This window comes from Rutidosis leptorrhynchoides, chromosome 2 (genome assembly GCF_046630445.1).
Source record: "Rutidosis leptorrhynchoides isolate AG116_Rl617_1_P2 chromosome 2, CSIRO_AGI_Rlap_v1, whole genome shotgun sequence".
NCBI classification, from domain to species: Eukaryota; Viridiplantae; Streptophyta; class Magnoliopsida; order Asterales; family Asteraceae; genus Rutidosis; species Rutidosis leptorrhynchoides.
In genome coordinates, this window is record NC_092334.1 from 488,209,023 (window position 1) to 488,224,274 (window position 15,252).

Genomic DNA, 15,252 nt, shown 5'->3' on the forward strand with positions numbered 1-15,252 from the left:
TTGTATTCCAATGAAACCAGGCCGTGGGCCTTAAGTTCTTATTATTTTAAATCAATGGGGACTAGGTGGAATTATCTTGGGCCATAAATCTAAATGACGTTTTTTTTTTTACCACAAATTGATGAGCTGATGGAGACATATATGGTAGTGAGCTATACAAGTGATTGATACAGAAACATAGATATTCGGTGTACTAGGCTTAAACATTTGGATTGTTTACTTGGTTCATGGGGTCCGTTATTTATTTACTTGTTGGGTCCAACCTTATCACGCACCCAATGTTAATAATTAGGAAGAGAGATGATTAGGATATGAATTAGTGATGAAGTGTAGGTTGATGACGTTAACGATGAGGATTATTGATTCGGAAATCATGATGGATGTTATAATTTTAGGATGATAATAATTATGATTTTATGTACATAATGTTATGTTTGAATGATGATAAAGATGAGGGTTCGAACTAATGATAAGTAATATCATGATGCATAAATGGTACGGGTTTATGATAGTTACAATGGTGATTAGATTAGGATGATTAGGGTTGATAAAGATATTAATGATAATGGAAAACTTAGATGATTTGGTTTGAGTTATGAAAAAGAAGAAGAAGGAAATAGAAAACGGGTTAAATAAAATACGGATACAAAATACATCAGCAAAAGCGAGGTCAGAGGAATGGTTAAGGATAATATTGGATTAGCAGGACGTTGCGGGTTCATACCCGGACTTGGGCATATTTTTAAGGGCTACTCCTTTGAGGTAGTTTACTTACTACTCGTTATTATTATTATTATTAACATTATTTTATCAAATAAATATTAGATACATAAAAATATATATTTGATACATAATATAATAGAATGAAAATAATGACATTAATTATAAATATTATCTATAACAAATTATTGATTTTTTTTTTTTTTTTTTTTTTTTTTTCTAACTACTTGAATACATATGTTAATAAAACTGTTTGTATAAATATTAATTATTTTACAAAATACATATATGTAACACATAATTGATGATATAATAGAATTGAGTATGATTATTATATAATTAAAATACTTAAATAAATAGCACATAATTAATAAATAGAATTATGTGGTTATATATTTTAATATATATTACTGATATAGGTTCGTGAATCCGAGGCCAACCCTACACTTGTTCAATGATGTTATATGTATTTTTACTACAAAATACATTAGGTGAGTATATAGTCCCTTTTAAACTCTAAATATTTTTGGGCTGAGAATACATGCGCTGTTTTTATAAATGATTTACGTTATGGACACAAATAACTGAAAATATATTCTACGTTGAGTTGTACCACTGGCATACTTCCCTGTAGCTTGGTAACTAATATTTACAGCGGTATTGTAAACGCGAATCCTGTTGATAGATCTATCGGGCCTGACAACCCCAACCGGACTGGACGACCAGTATTCAACGGTTGCACAGTACTTCGTTTCATGATTACACTTGGTACGGTGTAGTAAGATTTCATAATAAAGGGAATATGCGACGTGATTAAATGTTAAGTATGGTTACCAAGTGCTCAACCACTTAGAATATTTTTATTAAAAATGTTTACATATGAAATCTTGTGGTCCATAGTTATAACGCTGCTAGCATCAAACCTATATATCTCACCAACTTTATGTTGACATTTTAAAGCATGTTATTCTCAGGTACGAATTATGTATTCCGCTGTGCATTAACTCATATTAAAGATATTATTTGGAGTCGATCATCGCAATGGGACCAAAAATAATCATTCATATGGTGAACACCTGGTAACCGACATTAACTAGATACATATAAGAATATCCCCTATCATTCCGGGATCCTCCTTCGAAAATGATATAAATTTCGAAGTACTAAAGCATCCGGTACTTTGGATGGGGTTTGTTAGGCCCAATAGATCTATCTTTAGGATTCGCTTCAATTAGGGTGTCTGTTCCCTAATTCTTAGATTACCAGACTTTAATAAAAAGGGGCATATTCGATTTCGATAATTCAACCATAGAATGTAGTTTCAATTACTTGTGTCTATTTCGTCAAACATTTATAAAAGCGCATGTATTCTCAGTCCCAAAAATATAAAGGGTAAAAAGACAAATGAAACTCACCATACTGTATTTCGTAGTAAAAATACATATAACGTCATTGAACAAGTGCAAGGTTGGCCTCGGATTCACGAACCTAAATTAATTATATATATTTATGTGATGATCTTACTTGAACTTGTTTTCGTGTCATGATTCTGCTTCAAGAACTTCGAGCCATCCAAGGATCCATTGAAGCTAGATCCATTTTTCTCTTTTCCAATAGGTTTATCCAAGGAAATTAAGGTAGTAATGATGTTCATAACATCATTCGATTCATACATATAAAGCTATCTTATTCAAAGGTTTAAACTTGTAATCACTAGAACATAGTTTAGTTAATTCTAAACTTGTTCGCAAACAAAAGTTAATCCTTCTAACTTGACTTTTAAAATCAACTAAACACATGTTCTATATCTATATGATATGCTAACTTAATGATTTAAAACCTGGAAACACGAAAAACACCGTAAAACCGGATTTACGCCGTCGTAGTAACACCGCGGGCTGTTTTGGGTTAGTTAATTAAAAACTATGATAAACTTTGATTTAAAAGTTGTTATTCTGAGAAAATGATTTTTATTATGAACATGAAACTATATCCAAAAATTATGGTTAAACTCAAAGTGGAAGTATGTTTTCTAAAATGGTCATCTAGACGTCGTTCTTTCGACTGAAATGACTACCTTTACAAAAACGACTTGTAACTTATTTTTCCGACTATAAACCTATACTTTTTCTGTTTAGATTCATAAAATAGAGTTCAATATGAAACCATAGCAATTTGATTCACTCAAAACGGATTTAAAATGAAGAAGTTATGGGTAAAACAAGATTGGATAATTTTTCTCATTTTAGCTACGTGAAAATTGGTAACAAATCTATTCCAACCATAACTTAATCAACTTGTATTGTATATTATGTAATCTTGAGATACCATAGACACGTATACAATGTTTCGACCTATCATGTCGACACATCTATATATATTTCGGAACAACCATAGACACTCTATATGTGAATGTTGGAGTTAGCTATACAGGGTTGAGGTTGATTCCAAAATATATATAGTTTGAGTTGTGATCAATACTGAGATACGTATACACTGGGTCGTGGATTGATTCAAGATAATATTTATCGATTTATTTCTGTACATCTAACTGTGGACAACTAGTTATAGGTTACTAACGAGGACAGCTGACTTAATAAACTTAAAACATCAAAATATATTAAAAGTGTTGTAAATATATTTTGAACATACTTTAATATATATGTATATATTGTTCCGACACGATAAGCAAAGTTTGTTAAGTTAAATCTCAAGAATTTTAAACTGTGTTCATACATTCATTATAACCTCGACCAAATTCCGACGATTCATGAACCGTTATATATAAATAGATATGTATATATATGTATATATATATATTATAACTTGAGAATATTAATAAAGTATTAAATGTATATTACTTTACACGAACGTATTTGTTTCAATATGTTTATCGATGGAATTAGAAGATAATATCAAATGATTGATTTATCAGATACATTGTGATATGATTACGGGTCTATGTTATGAGGTCCACTGTGATTTAAGAAATCTATTCTTTTTGACAACATTCGGAAAATGGTAAAGTGATTTATAAGTAAGAACGTGGAGTGTAAATAACTTAGATGTTGGATATCGACAAGTTAAGTAACTCGACATTTTTCATACGTTTATTTAACCTTTGGACTTTATCCCATGCTTCACCAACAGACCGTAATTTAAAAACTTGAAACCTATTATGAATATATATGATTCTACTTTTCTAAAACGTTTTATGATATAACGATTTCCATTATTTTAACCTTTTAACAAAATGATTCTTAAATATATTTAGTTTTGGAAAACAAAATTATCATATTTATTTGATTTATTTTCAAACGTACAAAAACATTTTTAGTTTAAAAAGAACTTTATTATTAAAACGTATATAACTTTTATAAATATCTAGAACCACTTTTGACAACTCATTACTTAACCAGTATGATAAAGATAACGATATTTATATTTTATTTTATTAAATATAAATAATGATTTAAATTAATTTTATATATATTTATACGCGTATTATACGTACATAGTTTTATACTTTTACTATACTTTAACTTTACCTTTACTTTACTTTTACTTTACTTTAACTTTAATAATTTACTTTAATAATTCATACTTTAATAATTCACTTTAATAATTCATACTTTAATAATTCATCCTTTAATAATTCACTTTAATAATTCATACTTTAATAATTCACTTTAATAATTCATACTTTAATAATTCACTTTAATAATTCAAAAATCTATTATAAATAGAATTCAATAGGTTTCATTATTTCATAGAAACTTGAAATATATTTCTCTAAACTCTCTCAATCGACTTACATATATATATATATATATTTACTCAGTATTATTTCAAGATATTATTAGTATACATAAAATACTACGACGAGGTCATGAGCGTATTATTTCAAAATGGATTTTTCGAGCTGGATAGAGCTAAGGAAAACATGGGTTATGGCTATGAAGGTGATGGGTATGGTTCATGGGTATGCTCGTGAGGTCAATATAGTGTTTATCATTTCCGTTGCGTCTACGTACCTTTCCTGCAATATTGAATCTCAATATTGATACGTGAGTACTCATAATTTAACTTTTACATACTAATAGTGTATCCCTGACTAGTGCTCGAGTATTTAGGATTATGCATGCTTGTACTTTTGATATTGCCCTTAGACAGGTTAGGTTGAATCTTGAATTAGTTACACTTGCGGTAGAGATAAGGTATAAGATATGCATGTCCTTGGAAAGCTAGCGAAAAATTAAGAACTTTTCCTTTAGATATCGAATGGTTTCGATGAACGGATTAGAAGTTATAATCAATTGAATTTTCGATATTTTTATTAAAAATGATTATTATTATCGTCATTTTTATCGTCGTTCTAGTTTTATCTTATTATTATCATTATTATTATCTTTATCAATAAAAGGGATTTATCATTAAATTATTATTTTTTTTTATTTATTACTATCGTTATTATCGTTAAAGTTATAATTAGTATTATTATTATTATCCAATTATTATTATTATTATTATTAGTATTATTATTATTATTATTATCATTATTAATATATATATCATTATTTAAAAATGGTTATTGTTATTGTTATTATTATTATTACTATATTATCATTAGGATAATTATTAGTATTATCGTTAGTAATGTTATAGTAACTATCATTATTAATATTAGTGTAATTAAAACAAATATTTGTAACACCTAATTATTTTGATTACTATTATTATCATTATTATGAACACGATATAAAAGACGATTAAAAACTATTAAACGAAACGATTAGGAATAAATGAGTAAGAGTATCATGATGAAATTAAAATATTATAAGATATTGATTTAGATAAAATTATCGTTCTTATTATTTTTTATCATTACTATTATTATTAAAAGTATCGTTAGTATTAAAACTATCATTTTAACAAAAATTATCATTTTAATAGAAATATCATTGTTACTATAAAATATCATTATTGTTATTATTTTAAATAGAATTATTATTTTTAAAGATAATATTAAAAATTATCGTAAATATTAAAGTTATCATAATTAGAATTATCGTTTTATCATAATGTCATCTTAGTAATTATAAATATTGATATTTTTATAATAAGAATTATTATTACAAAATAATACAACTTTTACTTACTATCATTATAGATATTATTTTATCAAATAAATATGTGATACAAACATATTTTACTACGTGTAATAACTTACTTTAATAATATCTATCATATTATCTTTATGATATTAAATGAACCCTATAAATTTTATTACTTAATATATATAAAAGTATATATTATTATATAAATTTAATATAAAATTTTATTTATTAATAAATAAATTATATTATTTACTCTAATAAATTTTTTAAAAATATTTAAAAATATAAAACGACGATATTTAAACTATATATTAATCATGTATAGATTTTTGGAAATTATTTTGAGACAAATTTACTTTTGTTGACTTTTGCATATTAGTCTCGAGCATTAGGATTGTGGTACACTATGACTTGACCTAATTTGTTAGACAAATATTGACCAACACATAAATATATATAATTAATTTAGGTTCGTGAATCCGAGGCCAACCTTGCACTTGTTCAATGACGTTATATGTATTTTTACTACGAAATACAGTATGGTGAGTTTCATTTGCCTTTTTACCCTTTATATTTTTGGGCTGAGAATACATGCGCAATTTTTATAAATGATTTACAAAATAGACACAAGTACGTGAAACTACATTCTATGGTTGAATTATCGAAATCGAATATGCCCCTTTTTATTAAGTCTGGTAATCTAAGAATTAGGGAACAGACACCCTAATTGACGCGAATCCTAAAGATAGATCTATTGGGCCTAACAAACCCCATCCAAAGTACCGGATGCTTTAGTACTTCGAAATTTATATCATGTCCGAAGGAGGATCCCGGAATGATGGGGATATTCTTATATGTATCTAGTTAATGTCGGTTACCAGGTGTTCACCATATGAATGATTATTTTTGTCTCTATGCATGGGACGTATATTTATGAGAACTGGAAATGAAATTCTTGTGGTCTATTAAAATGATGGAAATAAATGATTATGATAAACTAATGAACTCACCAACCTTTTGGTTGACACTTTAAAGCATGTTTATTCTCAGGTGTTAAAGAAATCTTCCGCTGTGCATTTGCTCATTTTAAAGATATACAAGTAATATCTTTAAAATGAGCAAATGCACAGCGGAAGATTTCTTTAACACCTGAGAATAAACATGCTTTAAAGTGTCAACCAAAAGGTTGGTGAGTTCATTAGTTTATCATAATCATTTATTTCCATCATTTTAATAGACCACAAGAATTTCATTTCCAGTTCTCATAAATATACGTCCCATGCATAGAGACAAAAATAATCATTCATATGGTGAACACCTGGTAACCGACATTAACTAGATACATATAAGAATATCCCCTATCATTCCGGGATCCTCCTTCGGACATGATATAAATTTTGAAGTACTAAAGCATCCGGTACTTTGGATGGGGTTTGTTAGGCCCAATAGATCTATCTTTAGGATTCGCGTCAATTAGGGTGTCTGTTCCCTAATTCTTAGATTACCAGACTTAATAAAAAGGGGCATATTCGATTTCGATAATTCAACCATAGAATGTAGTTTCACGTACTTGTGTCTATTTCGTAAAACATTTATAAAAGTTGCGCATGTATTCTCAGCCCAAAAATATAAAGGGTAAAAAGGCAAATGAAACTCACCATACTGTATTTCGTAGTAAAAATACATATAACGTCATTGAACAAGTGCAAGGTTGGCCTTGGATTCACGAACCTAAATTAATTATATATAATTATGTGTTGGTCAATATTTGTCTAACAAATTAGGCCAAGTCATAGTGTACCACAATCCTAATGCTCGAGACTAATATGCAAAAGTCAACAAAAGTAAATTTGACTCAAAATAATTTCCAAAAATCTATACATGATTAATATATAGTTTAAATATCGTCGTTTTATATTTTTAAATATTTTTAAAAGATTTATTAGAGTAAATAATATAATTTATTTATTAATAAATAAAATTTTATATTAAATTTATATAATATAATATACTTTTATATATATTAAGTAATAAAATTTATAGGGTTCATTTAATATCATAAAGATAATATGATAGGTATTATTAAAGTAAGTTATTACACGTAGTAAAATATGTTTGTATCACATATTTATTTGATAAAATAATATCTATAATGATAGTAAGTAAAAGTTGTATTATTTTGTAATAATAATTATTATTATAAAAATATCAATATTTATAATTACTAAGATAACATTATGATAAAACGATAATTCTAATTATGATAACTTTAATATTTACGATAATTTTTAATATTATCTTTAAAATAATAATTCTATTTAAAATAATAATAATGATGATATTTTATAGTAACAATGACATTTCTATTAAAATGATAATTTTTGTTAAAATGATAGTTTTAATACTAACGATATTTTTAATAATAATAGTAATGATAAAAATAATAAGAACGATAATTTTATCTAAATCAATATCTTGTAATATTTTAATTTCATCATGATACTCTTACTCATTATTTCCTAATCGTTTCGTTTAATAGCTTTTAATCGTCTTTTATATCGTGTTCATAATAATGATAATAATAGTAATCAAAATAATTAGGTGTTACAAATATTTGTTTTAATTACACTAATATTAATAATGATAGTTACTATAACATTTTTAACGATAATACTAATAATTATCTTAATGATAATATAGTAATAATAATAATAACAATGACAATATCCATTTTTAAATAATGATATATATATTAATAATGATAATAATAATAATAATAATAATAATAATAATAATAATAATAATAATTGGATAATAATAATAATAATACTAATTATAACTTTAACGATAATAACGATAGTAATAATAAAAAAAATAACAATTTTTAATGATAAATCTCTTTTATTGATAAAGATAATAATAATGATAATAATAAGATAAAACTAGAACGACGATAAAAACGACGATAATAATAATCATTTTTAATAAAAATATAGAAAATTCAATTGATTATAACTTCTAATCCGTTCATCGAAACCATTCGATATCTAAAGGAAAAGTCCTTAATTTTTCGCTAGCTTTCCAAGGACATGCATATCTTATACCTTATCTCAACCGCAAGTGTAACTAATTCAATATTCAACCTAACCTGTCTAAGGGCAATATCAAAAGTACAAGCATGCATAATCCTAAATACTCGAGCACTAGTCAGGGATACACTATTAGTATGTAAAAGTTAAATTATGAGTACTCACGTATCAATATTGAGATTCAATATTGCAGGAAAGGTACGTAGACGCAACGGAAATGAGAAACACTATATTGACCTCACGAGCATACCCATGAACCATACTCAATCACCTCCATAGCTATAACCCATAATTTCCTTAATCCTATCCTACTCGAAAAAACAATTTCGAAATCACTCGGACAGCACTCCGTCGTAATATTTTATGTATACTAATAATATCTTGAAATAATACGGAGTAAATATATATATGTAAATCGATTGAGAGAGTTTAGAGAAAAATATTTTCAAGTTTCTATGAAATAATGAAACCTATTGAATTCTATTTATAATAGATTTTTGAATTATTAAAGTGAATTATTAAAGTGAATTATTAAAGTATGAATTATTAAAGTGAATTATTAAAGTATGAATTATTAAAGTGAATTATTAAAGTATGAATTATTAAAGTGAATTATTAAAGTATGAATTATTAAAGTGAATTATTAAAGTATGAATTATTAAAGTGAATTATTAAAGTTAAAGTAAAGTAAAAATAAAGTAAAGGTAAAGTTTAAGTATAGTAAAAGTATAAAACTATGTACATATAATACGCGTATAAATATATATAATATTAATTTAAATCGTTATATATATTTAATAAAATAAAATATAAATATCGTTATCTTTATCATACTAGTTAAGTAATGAGTTGTCAAAAGTGGTTCTAGATATTTATAAAAGTTATATACGTTTTAATAATAAAGTTCTTTTTAAACTGAAAACGTTTTTGTACGTTTGAAACTAAATAGATCAATCGAGTCTTTATGAGATTCAATCTTCCACTATCCTTTGTCTAGTTCTCAATGATTGACAATTTGTTCTTATTTATAAATCACTTTACCATTTTCCGAATATTGTTAAAATGGAAAGATTTCTTAAATCAACGTGGGCCTTTCAACAGAGACTTGTAATCATAATTCAATATATCTGATAATTCAATCATTTGATCTTATCTTCTAATTCCATTGATAAATATTTTGAAACAGATACAATCATATAAAGTATTTAATCTAATATTTTGTTTACGTTTCAAGTTATAATATATATACACATATACATATATAATCATATTCGTTTAATGGTTCGTGAATCGTTGGAACATGGTCGAGGTTGAATGAATGTATGAACATAGTTTAAAATTCTTGCAATTTAACTTAACAAATATTGCTTATCGTGTCGGAAACATATAAAGATTAAAGTTTAAATTTAGTTGGAAATTTCCGGGTTGTCACAGTACCTACCCGTTAAAGAAATTTCGTCCCGAAATTTGAGTGGAAAGGTCGTGAATGATAATAAGTATGTTTTCATGATGCATACGGGCTGAAAATTAGAGTTTTATCATCAGCGAATAATTTGGATAAACAATCCATTTATATGAAGAGTACGAATGAAGCTAACATAGAAGAGTGAAATGAGTAAGTGTAGATTCATCTTATCATTTGACGTAGATATGATTGATTCCCAGATTTCAAGGGATTTGAAGAAAATCTTCTTAATAAGATTTGACTCTCCAGTAATCAAGGGAATTAGGATCCGCTTTAAATGCGATCGTCCATTTTAATTGTTCTGTAGGAGATTTTCTTATAAATTCACCTCCTTCGTTTCCTTACAACTCACACCTTCTGTTGATGCATTTTATGCAAGTTCCTAGACATCTACCTGCGTCCATTGCAGGTACAACAGTTTACAGGCCACCATGATTGATCGTTATTATCCTATCCGTGTTTGTATGTGGTTACAGGAACTGCAGGAACGAGATTTAGATGTTTAACTATGTTAGACTTAGTCAGACGTACAAGTGAAGCCTCACTAGTACAGCTGACAGGCTCATACGCACGGTTGATGCTGAGCTAAGTCACAATTACAACCTAAATGAGAAGACACGAGTGAGTGATCACCCGTACGACTGATGAAGCCAACTCGTACGTGTGATGAATGAATCGTATAGGTGAGTCAACAACAGGGGTATATAAAGTCTTATGTTCTTCATTTTAGGTTAAGCCTCTCATTTGTTACACACACTCAGATCTAGTGAGCTCCTCCGATTCTCTCTCAGTCCAAATCACCCAGGTGGTGAATAATAGCTCTAGGTGTTGATCTAATCACACTTGATTTAGTTGTGGTTTGACTAAATTAATCAAAAAAAACTTAACCTATTCACTAGAGGGTTTGATTCACTTATTCCGCCATTGTGTGAGTTAAATCTGTTGATTTCTAAGTTCCTAGTCATGTTTCATCACCTTCTATTCTTTCCCCCTCAACTCATATTTTAAAGTATTCATCAATATGCTCCATCCAGTTATGATTCTCGATATACTTCTAACTTTCATATCGGTCATTCTTCTTTTTCATCTACCGCCGGAAGAATCTATTTACTTCTACTATACTCTTGGGTTTATAGTGTTTCTAGTTCTCCCGTGTCTTTATATTGCTATATGCATCGATATATATGGTTTATAATTTCTGGTTTGTCGTTGGGATTTATATGTTCCCTTATATTTCAAAGTATCTGCTTCTGTCTTCTATAATCATTATCATTCACAGTTAATGCTCTCTTTTATTTGCTGCAATTTATACCCCAATTTCTATTTCGGAGTTTTGTCCTTTCGTTTCTTCTTCTTGCGATTAAGCACCGCTTGTAATGGTCCAGAATTCACAGATATGAATTTCGGAATGAACATTGTTAATGTTCTAGGAAGGAAATTGTGATGGCACGATCTTGACTTGTCAAATTACTAGAATACCTTGGAAAAGGCCGAATCATCAAGAAATATTTTCTTGATATTTTAGAGGTTAAATAGAATACAAGAGTCGTATAACATGGCACATGATGATGTTATGATCTGTGAATCATCACGTTCCATTTAGAAACTCAACATGACTTACTGTAATATAATCACATTGATCAAGTGTCATTATATTATACTAATTCATGCTTCAGTTCCCAACACTACTTCAAAATATTCCTATTTTAAACTTGAATGTTTCAGAATTTAGAAACTAAAATAGTTTCTTTTATGCTGTAATACAGATAGCGCGAAGAGGTAAATGATTTCAAATAAGAAAAATTAAGAAAATATCTTCAGAAATATGAAGGATATTTATAATGAAAGATATGATGATATTTTAGAATTTCTAATATCAGAGGATGATGAAGAATATTGTCCGCAGGGGTTTAGAGTCAGGAGAAAGGTATTCGTTAATGACTTCAGCAGGTACTGAATCATTTGGATCCTTTGAAGTCAGGTTCAGTCTTTGTAATTTGTCCACAGCCTCCTTCCTACTTTGCTCAATCCGTTTTTCAATTCCAAAACTTCTCTTTTTCTGCACTTTGCCAGCACACTTCATCGTTATCATCCAGCTTTTACCGTTTAAAGTCGTTTATAGTTTTTGCTGCTTCATCAACATTTTTTTTTTCCATTTTCGGAGAACCAATTCGTAGTTCAGAGTGTTTTTCAGAAACTTCACATTCAAATTAAGTCCAGAAGATAGACGTTATATATACACATATAACTGTTGGCGTAGACATGCTGCGAGATTTTAAAATACTGATTGCTAATTCCCAATTATTCGTATGGCAATTCTCATTACAAGATGCGAATGAGTAAATGATGGGGTTTCAATGAATAATTATAATGACTTTTTGGAGAGGCTAAAGTTAAAGGGTAATGAAGTTGTTGGTACATCTGCTAATAATGTGGTGGAATGTAAAAGGTTCCCTGGTAACGAAGGTGTATATCTCAAGGTTATAATAAGGTTAGTCTGACTGAAAATTTGAAGTTGACTTGCTGGAGCTGTGACAAAACTGGCTACTTTGAATAGGAGTCGCAAAGTTATTTTTGCTAATAAATACCAAAGAATCTGACGCGGATACGTTGTTTAAACTTTTACTTTAGTTTCAAGAGTTTTTCGGGTACATAACTGTGGGTAACATGTGGTTGGATCATCATCTCGATTGCTCATCATTCGAAGTGTCTTCAGAAATTTTCGAAGGGTTTGAACACAGATTGTAATCGTTAACATACATTTGATGTTCTAACACAGTTTTGAAGTCAAAATATAGCTTGTGAAAGATGTAAGGATCTAAGAGTGATGATTTTAGTCATATCTCAAGTTAAATTTTGAGATTTCAAAATCAGAATATGTAATTAAATTTTAAATGAGTATGGTTGTTTTGATTTCTATAAAAGAATGTATATTGTTGTGAAAGTAGGGAGTATAATGGATGATTTGCTGAATCAGATTCGAAGAATGTAACATATTAATTGTGAATTTATATATCTCTCGGGTATTACCTACCCGTTAAAAAAAAATTTCGCAATTAATATTTTGTACAAAAGAATTTTATTACAGTCTTTATGAAAATATATATATGTATATTTTCTTCAGATGTAACATAGATTTAATGAGTTAATGTTAAATTAAACTCATTTGATTTACGGTTGAAACTAGAATTGAATAATCCCCAAAGGCTTTAAAAAGTACATAACTTTTACGCAGTATTTCTTTAATGACATTGAAATTATGAATCAATACTTCGTTATTTTTTGATGTATGATGTTCGGTTCGTGGAATTCTTGTGAATTTCGCAAAGTACGAATGATGTTATCTGAAAAGTTTCGGGTACATCGATGATGAAAGTGTAAAATCAAATATATACTTGATTTATTATGAATTGGAATTTGTTGAATTGCGACAGAGATTGTAGTTAACACTGGTTAAGTTGCGGCCGAAGGACGTACATTATTGCATATTTTTAATATGAATTAACCGAGTAGTTAAGATTCACACACAATAGCTTAGCACGGAAAGATTTATTTCAAAAAATATATATATATAATATACATATAATTTCTTCAGAGGGAATGAGTTAATTCTTTATAACTCGTTGATACAATATACACGTTATTGATTCGTAATGATGTCCACAGTGATTCTTGAACTGACGGAGTTTGTGATGATATCGGTGTTGTTGATTCGGATGTTGACTGTACTGACGATGCTGGTAACGCTGACGGTACTGTTGATGCTGTTGGTAAAGCAAGTTTAGCTTGTTAATCACACACCATTTTTGTCAGGGTTTCTACTCTTCCTTCTATCATTTTGGTTCGCTTAACTGATTTATGGTTAGGGCAAGATTAGATAATCTCTAAGACTTTAGAGATTACATAATCGCCGCGGAATATTTCTCCAATGAAGTTATGAATTAATACTTCGTCAGTTATTGTTGTTGGTACTCCTTGGTATCTATGGTGCGTATGACGTTGATGCTCGTGGGACAGATTGTGAAGTTGAGGTTTACGACGCAGTTGTGGTTGGAGGTGGTAATGTTACTGTTGGCGTTGATGATGGTGGTACTGGTTATGCTGCTGATGCTGCTGCTGGTGTTTGTAATCTCTGCACCATATTCTCCAAAGCCACTACCTGAGCGCGAAGCTCGTTGACTTCTTCTATTACACCGGGGTGATTGTCGGTTCGGACGAGCGGATAAATAAAATCTAAAATTTGATGTAATATAATCGTGACGAGATACTCTGGAAATGAGCGAGAAAATGGTGTTTCGGACAGGTTCGCCGGTAAGTGCTTCAGGTTCTTCGTCAAGAGGGCAATGTGGTGGATGGAAGGGATCACCTTCTTCTTGTCTCCAATGATTGAGGAGGCTAGGAACCCATCCCCAATTCATCCAGAATAGGTGATGACTGATTGGTTGATCTATTCCGGTCACACTGCTTTCGGAGCTTGAATGAGATTCCATTTCGGAATCTGAGTGACTTGAACTGATGATGAATTCCATTTCGTACGATTGGATAAAGGATTTTTTTTCTTCGATATGAAATGATTTTGGTTAACGGATGGTATTCTAATTACATAGAATATATATATATATATATATAGATCAAAAGATTTCGTAGATTACGGAGGAATTTGCGGGATATATCAGGCAAAGTTTACAGTTATAGATACGATAAGATATGATTTAGCAGATATGCTAAGATATAAATTTTTGTCTATACACTATTCATGCAATCAATGCAGCAAGACGTGTCTTAGACTAAAAATGATAAGCAGGTAATTTCCTGAGGATGATAAGTAGTTAATTTTTGACACAAAATGATAAGCAAAACT